The 8,537-nt window shown below is 41.1% G+C and overlaps 1 long non-coding RNA gene across 1 annotated transcript in view; it reads right to left on the bottom strand.

Annotated features, from left to right (window-relative positions):
- Positions 1 to 629: 629 nt before the first annotated feature.
- Positions 630 to 8,537, bottom strand: part of LOC142009458 (uncharacterized) — a 107,612-nt gene continuing 99,704 nt past the window's right edge. The window contains exon 5 of the long non-coding RNA XR_012644474.1: positions 630 to 833. This is a non-coding gene — a long non-coding RNA (uncharacterized LOC142009458). The remainder of the gene's footprint in view (positions 834 to 8,537) is intronic.

Genomic DNA, 8,537 nt, shown 5'->3' with positions numbered 1-8,537 from the left:
AGAGATGGAGGACTTGTAGTTGTTTTACCCAGAACAAAATTGTGAATCGGCAACATGACAAACTAATACACTAATTTGTACCTTAACAGTCTGGATGTGATTAATATGAACAAGAAAGATTGTTTCTAACAAGATCAGGAGGCATCAGAGATGTAGTTAGCTCAGTAACTCTGGCAGGCAAAACAAAACATTTTCCTCTAATCTTCTTATCATTAATGGCTGAACAGTTTTGTAGAAACTTTAAAATAAAAATTCAGTTGAGGCAGACACCTGACATGGGAAACTTCAGGCCACCTAGTTAAAGCTTTACAACATTAAAACACCTAAAATAAGGGTAATCTTGGAATGGGAAGTATCAGGTGCCCTTACCTTTACTCAGTTACCCATTCAACATTTAATAACAGCTGCTATATGAATAATTTTCATCTACATCAGGTTACATTGTTTCTTTTTGCCATAGTCAAAGCTTGATATTGGACCCAGGAATTAAAAGAACAAATATACAATATGAAAAACAACCAAAGACATTAAAGAAAATATTAGATTCTTTAAGACATTTGATTCAATAAGGCTTTTTTGTGTATCTTTATGCCCCATAAAGTACCAAAGGAAAAATAAAAAAGGACAGAAAAGTTATAGAGAAGTTTAATGCAAATAATTCATTTGTTTTTCATATAGAAGGCAACAGAAAGTAATATCCCAAGGGCATGTTTTACAGGAAAGTAGAGTATAGCTTTAACAGACCAGGAGGTCTCTAAGGAAGAGGTTATGGGTAGCTTGAGTAACTCAAGTGCAGTAAATCTCCAGGAGTACATGCTGATTATCCAAGTGCTCTGAAAGAAATAAAATGTGACAATGTGGAGACTGTGATAAGGATTTGACACTTACTCCTAAGAACACCAAATATTCCTCAAGATTGGAATAATTGCTCATACTTAACCATCCTCAGAAAAGGGTGAAAGGTCTCCTTCATTATAGACAAGGGTCACACCACATTTTCTGAGGAAATTCATTGGGAATATTTTTAACAATAGTGTGAGCACCCAGAATATGTAAATGGATGGGGTAATAGCATCATAGCTTCCAGAGTAAATTATGCTTTCTAACCTCTTTGAAATATTTGAAAGAAGCACAAATTACTTCAATTTTCAATAAGATTAAGGAAAATAAATAACCACAAGTTCTAAAGCTCATGACCTAATAAATTTGTTAGTCTTTAAGGTGTCACAGTACTGCTTTTGTTTTTGAAGTTACAGACTAACGTGGCTACCCCGACATGAGTTATGGAGTAATCTAATCACAGATTAGGACATAATGAAACAGAGTACTTAGCTATTCCTCAGAGTAGAAAGGCATTGTAATCCTTGTCCACATTTGGCTGTTTGGCATTTGCTTTGCCCACAATAACCTGCATTAATGTACTGCAGCACTGTTTGGGGAGGAAGATTGAAAGTCCCAACTGGTGCAGAAAGCATGCTGAAGCATGACGGAGGGTGTGGTGGGGACAGGGTATGGCCAGAATATGTTGTACCCCAGTGATGTCTGGCTACCAAACAGCCTGTTGGTAGTCAATTGCTGATCAAAATTTAAAGTGGCCAAGAGGCTGTTCTAAATTTTTCCTGGAGACTGGTCAGCCCCACAGCAGATCCAAGAACAGTGGGAGATTTAAAGCCATCTTTGCCTCCACTCTTTTCTGCTATGTCAAGCAAAACCTGGCACAGTGAGAATCTGGGCCATGATTTGTAAATATATTTAGCTACTTCAGTCTTCAATTATAAGTAGTAGGAAAGTATAACAATAGCTTGTTTTAATGACTACCTGTCAATTATATATATGCCTGTAAAAGCTATTTTTAATTTGTCTTTTTTTCCTGATTTCAATAAATGTAGAGCTAATGCCTACTCCTTCCTTGAGTATGAAGACTGGGCTATAAAACCTCATGCGGTCTCTTCCAGTTCTATGATTCTATGATCTTAGAGAAAAAGCATGCATCTTGAATTGGAATGTAGAACTGGATCAATAAGGCAAACAAAATATTAAAAATAGTTGTATCCTTTATTCTTTTGAATTTCCACTGAGAGGCTGAAGTCAGAAAGCTCCTTTACAGAGTTAACATTCAACTTCCCTCGCCTTCTGTCCCCACAAGGTTCTACACAATCTCTCTGCTGGCAAAAGAGATGCTAGCTGCTTCATTGGTGCTGTTCTAAGACTGGTATGAAAATAATGGAACAGAATACAAATGTATTCTCCTGAAACAAACATTTTAAAACTTTGCTGTTGTTTCACATTTCTGCTGTGATTCTGGAAAATTAGCAAGTGCAGTGTGGGTGACAGTTTTAAAGACACCTCAAATTATAGAAAGGATCCCAAGTCTATGCCTCATAGACCTGGAAGGGACCTTGTTGAGTACAGTCCCCTGTTCTTTTGGTGGGGCCAAGAGCCATTCCTTTTTTAATCTATTTATCCCAGATCCCTAAGTGGCCCCCTCAAGGATTGAGCTCACAAGCCTGAGTTTAGGAGGCCAGTGTTCAACCCCCTGAGCTATCCCTCCTACACCACATATTGAGTTACAGTTAGAAATATGATATGTAGATGCCTAACTAAACACTGCAACTGCAGTCAGGTAGATAGATAGATGTACGTTAGTCCTCATTTCCTCAAGTAATTGTGTGTTGAAGTTTTGGATAGAAACTAAAAAAAAAAATCAGATTTTTGGTCTAAAGTGTAAGGACTTATGTTGCTAATTTTGGACAACTGAAATTCAAGATTAAGATGGAATCTACTATTTCTTTATAACGTTTACTATGATGTTTATCACTACACTGTCTCAGGGTCTAACAACATAATTGAATTTGTCTTCGCAATACTTTGGTGATATAGGGAAGGATTGTTCCACTTCATAGATAGCAAACTAAGGCACAGAGAGGTTAATCAGATTGTCAGAGGTATTTAGGCAATTGATTCCAGGAGCTAGGTACTATTTGTGTAAAAAACCTGGTCCTAAGTAACTTACCCAACGTCCTACTGTGGCGCTATTAGGAATTAAAGCCATGTTTCCTGATTTATGGGTCAATACCACAATCATGCCAGTGCCCCTGTGTTCAGAATTTGTGTGTTCCCCATGTGCCTACTTTATTAGGTGAGGACACAGAATTTACTTTGTTGCTTATGGGTGGGATTTTCCAAAGTGCTTAGCATTAGTCTAACCGCTTCCCTTGAAGTCAATGAGTGTTTTTAAAAACCTATAAAACATCTGAAGCAAACTGAAGACAAACCCAAGTCATGTATCAGGAGAAAAGCAGTCAAGTAGCACTTTAAAGACTAACAAAATAATTTATTAGGTGAGCTTTCGTGGGAGAGACCCAATATTGAGTCTGTTCTGGCATGGCTATAGTGTGTGTGTCCCGTGAAAGTGGAAGAATTGGAAAAAGTGGGAATGTCCCCCGAAAGCTCATCACCTAATAAATTATTTTGTTAGTCTTTAAAGTGCTACTTGACTACTTTTTTGTTTTGATAATATATAGATTAGCACGGCTCCCTCTCTGTTACTATGTATCAGGAGACTGTCTCTGATGGAAGTAGGAGTCCTGGAAAGTCCTTTGAGTGATGGACTGCCACATTCTGCCAGCTTACACTGTCCCGAGGAGGCACAAGAGAGCTTTGTGATTACACTTCTGGGAAGGTTTGTTGTCTGCAGTGATGAGGGTACCAAATAGATTAACTGCAACAGTTAAAAGTACTGTAACAGTCCTTTAAAGAAGATGTCTATTTGTAAGTGACTAGTGACCATACCTCATTATTAAGGTACTCAGCTTGTGAAATCTGGGCTACGTCTACACTTGCCAAACACTTGGAAATGATCATGCTAATAGCCAGATTGAAGAATACTAAAAAGGCGCTGAAATGCATATTCAGCACCCCGTTAGCATCCCGCTGGCTGCGGCACTTCGAAATTGTGGTGTTTCACTCCTGTGCAGCTCGTCTACACTGGGCTCCTTTTCGAAGGGACCCCACCAACATCGAAATCCCCTTATTCCTATGAGCTCCTAGGAATAAGGGAATTTTGATATTTGTGGGGTCCTTGCGAAAAGGACCCCCATGTAGATGAGCCGCGCGAGAGAGAAAAGTGGCAATTTTGAAATGCTGCGGCCGGTGGCATGCTAACGAGGCAGTGAATATGTATTTCAGCCCCACCTTAGTGTTCTTCAACCTGGCTATTAGCATGACCATTTTGAAGTTTTTGGTAAGTGTAGACACAGACCTCTTAAGCAGTCTGCTTTTCAGAAAGCAGTGAACCTTTGCTTCCCTCAAACTGAAGCCTTTTTAAAGGTGTCTGAACTTAGGTACTCAAAAATTGAGGCACCCCCAAATCCCTAGCTCCTTTTGAAAGTTCAGGCTTGGATCTCTTTGATATCTTGCACTAAGGAGCATTCAGATGGACAACAGCCAGTTTAGAATAGCTTTTTCAATAGTTAATTACTTAACACTCATAAAAGAGAAAGAAGAGTTTTAGAAAAGATAAGAAGCAACACAGGAAAAAAATGGCTCTCCCTGATAGTGTTGTATCTTATTAAAGCAAAAGCTGATGACACATTTATTCAGAAAAGACAGGTGTCAGACTTCTAATTGGTTAAAAGGCAGAAGCTGCTGTAGAGATCCCTATGGCCTAATCAGAATAGTCTGAAAATAAGACTGAAGCCTACATGTGATGAATTTGAACTCTCATACATTCTTCCCCACCCCCATCCCATCTTTTCGCATATGTTGTTTTCCTCAGATTTTGGGGATGGTAATATTACCCCAAAATTATATCTGACTCATTTACATTGTCACAGAATACAAGTCTACTATGTTGATGAGGTGGTCTTAATTTGTACTAGAAGAACCAAACACTTGTCTTCACTATGGACCTTTGGAACCGTGCTTCAGTTGAGCCTTCTGGGAACTGACAGAAGGCTTTGTGGTTAACTCTCAGCTTTCTATATGTATTATCTTAGAGATAAAAGGGACAAACGTTGAACTTAAATTGGTAGACGATACAACAAACAAAATGGCTTTTTTATTTGTAACCACTGGATACAGGTGAATCTAAAAGCAACTTAGGGAAGGCAAGCAAATGCTGAATTAAACTAGAATTCTTTTTGGAGCCTCCACAACACTGCAGCCAACAGGGGGCTGTCTGGGTACATGATTTCATGCATCTTTTAGCTAAAGAAGTGAATAACAAAGGTACAACATGTCACTGAGGCACATTATGGGTTTCAGACACTCTCAAAGTAATTGTTACTTCCAGAAGTAAATTAGCAGATAGTCCCATTACTGCAATTTTTCACCATCTTTGCTTCGTAACACCTTGTGTATATTATTTGTTTCTGAACACTGTATGTCAGAAGACACAAGAAAAATGGCTTATTCAAGAAGTGAGAAAAGTTTTCTTTCTTTTTTTTTTTAATTTCACATAATATTTCTGCATCCACGCTGAACCTGGCAGTGTGCTTCCCAGCTTGGGATATGTGTGTTAGCTCTGCTTTAACACTGCTAAGTAACAGAGAGGTAGCTGTGTTAGTCTGTATTCTCACAAAACAAAGCAGCAGTTAGGTAGCATTTTAAAGACTAACAAAATGATTTATTAGGTGATGATCTTTCGTAGGACAGAAGAAGTGGGTCTGTCCTATAAAAGCTTATCAATACCAGTTCTATTGAGCTAAGATAGCCAGTATAAATGAGGACTGGTCTACACTAAAAAGTTAAGTCAGTCTAGTGACATCACTTAGAGATATGACAAATCTACTTGAAGCTGAGCGGCTCAAAACTGGTTCACATTATTTATTTTCATTAATTTTAATTTTTACATGGAAAGAAAAAATAAGAGAAAATTTTCAGCTTTACAGAACTCTTACATTTTACTCTTGCGAACTAGTACATTCAGGGCAATGGTGTTTGTACACACCATCATTAACTGTAATGGTTTTTATGTTGCAGCAAAATTGGAGCATGTGATGAGGCATGCCTGCAGGGCACTGAGACTATAGGGGTTAATTCCTCTCTCTGGGCTGAGGAGACCAGGCCTCCTTGGCTCTGCTGGGTCTACTCCAGCTGGAAGCCAGGTATAAAAGGGAACAGCCCAGCTTATTAAGAGTTCATCACTAGAGGGGAAGGAGGTGTGTTGCAGACTCCTGCTGAAGGACTGCCAACACTTCACTACATGGAGACCAGCCAGCCAGCAGTGACTCATGACCTGTAGGTCTCACAGCAGGAGAGACCAGGAGGATCAAGAGACCACAAGTTGCAGAGAAGCAGATAGGAAGTAACCGGGGGAGGCTCTGCAGTGAGGTGGTTGGTGACCTGGAGACTAGCTTGGTGTGTTTGGGTCAGATCCCCACTAAACTGGTGGCTGGTAATCCTGTCACTGACAGGGCCCTGGATTTGGACCCGGTAGACAGGGAGAAGTCCTGGGTCTCCTTATTCTGGCCACTCTGCTCCGTGGGGTCCTGGCCCATCTCACCACCCTACAGAGTCCAGCCACATTGGCCTGCTTGCAAAAGCAGGTGAAGTGACTTTTGGCTATTAGAACACATGACTCAGACCCAGATTGTTTGCTCAAATTTGCTGTGGCCCTATAATAACTTGCTCATGACCCACAAGAAGGCTTTACAAATCAGGCAAGATAAGGCCTGAGTGCTAGATTCGGCTCACCAAGCTTTTTAATCTGGCCCAGGGCCAGCCCTAAGGCTGCAGAGGAGGAGAGCTTCAGATGTTGGCCCTAGCCCCCAGCAAAACAGACTAATGGGACCTGAGAGATTTTGCTGGGTTTGGAAACAGTGCAGCACAATTTCTCAGCTCCCATGGGTTGTTTTCTGGTCAATAAGAACTGATTTTGCTGGGGATGGAGACAGCCTGAGAGGCCTTCCCTTCCCAGCCCAGAGAGCCACATGGAATGGTGAGTGGGCCAGGCCTGCTGGCAGGCAGGGAAGCCAGCCTGAGAGTGGTGCTGGCCAAGAGCTGCCCCTCCCTGCCAGAGCATACTTCTGGAACCTTACACCCGCAACTCCCTCTAAGACCCTACACCCGCTCCTACAGCCTCCCTCAAGCCAGAATCCTCTCCTGGACCCTGCACCCCAATACCCTACCCCAGGTCACAACCCCCCTCCTTCAACTAACTCCCTCGCAGACCCCACACCTTCTCCTGCACCCCACTCCCCTTCCCCAAGTTCCATTCTGCATCAACTGCCACCCCAGACCCTACCACTTCTCCTTGCCCACTTACCAAAATCTTGTTTGGTGACAAGTATCAGAGAGGTAGCTGTGTTAGTTTGTAGTTTTGAAAACAACGAGAAGTCCTGTGGCTTATGGAGCTTATGCACCAAAATATGTGTTAGTCTATAAGATGGCACAAGACTTCTTGTTGTTCTCAAAATCTTGTTGTGACTCCCCATCCCCATCAAAATTATTGCCCACCCTGGCTTAAATTCTTCCTAAATATTTCCCAAACCACTGGGGCAGAAGCCCCATGGAGTGCATCAGAGCTTGGGGCAGAAGCCCTATCAGAGGTGCTGCGGCTCCTGTAGGTTTGAAAGTATTTCCTGGAGATCCACTCTGTCTGGCTTTGTCTGAATTTAAACCCTGTTATGCACTTCACTTGTTCTTTAGAGTTGCAGTCGGTTACTGTAATGGGAAAGCTGAGTAGGTAAAATTGGGCAAGAATCCCTAGCCATGACTCCTGTCAAAAATGTACACTTCTGTTATTGCATATGCACAGATTTAACTATCAATGACTTGTACATGCATTGAATTAGCTTAATCATGACAAAACAAGGTATTTGGCCGCTGAGGAGAGTAGCTTTAGTTGTGTTGGTCCCAGGACATTCGACTGACAAATTGAATCAGGTAATACCTCTTATTTACCAGCAGCATTTGGTCAAAAGAGAAGTTTTCAAACTTACACTGAACAGTTTTCCTGGCCTGAGAAAGGTACTCAGAGTGTTAGAGAGAAACACCAGGTGGAACAGATTGTTAAGCATAAAGAGTTAACTCATGCTGCAAAGATCATTTAAGGCAGGGGTGAGCAAACTTTCAACGGAGGGCCCCACTTTTAATCCCTGCAATTAGCAGGGTTCCCCCTGCCCTCGCCAACCTGTCTAATGTAATCCAAACTGACAGAAATGTTGGTTATGTTCATATGAAAAAAACCTTCTTTTGGAATGTGTAAGTTTGTAGAATGCAAAAACTTTATAAATCAGTATGTAAGAGAATACACATACATAAAACCAGTAACCTATTTCATCATTTTAAATGAGATGGATGAGCCTGACACGTGACACAAATCATACTACACCCTCTCCCTTTAAAAATTTCATGCCTGCCCCCCATTTTGCTCTCACTTGATTTAAAGCATGGGTGGGCTACCTGCAGTCCAAGGGCTGCATGTGGCTCACAAGACTTTTTGTTTACCCTTGCACAGGGTTGCCAGATTCTACAAGTTTTCATCTGCACAGTTTTTTTTCCTACTGATATTAATGGCAAGCATGTAAAGCAAA

Source organism: Carettochelys insculpta, chromosome 1, assembly GCF_033958435.1.
Source record: "Carettochelys insculpta isolate YL-2023 chromosome 1, ASM3395843v1, whole genome shotgun sequence".
Classification (NCBI taxonomy): domain Eukaryota; kingdom Metazoa; phylum Chordata; order Testudines; family Carettochelyidae; genus Carettochelys; species Carettochelys insculpta.
The sequence above is the reverse complement of the archived record's forward strand: the minus strand, read 5'-3'. Positions and strand labels throughout refer to the sequence as shown.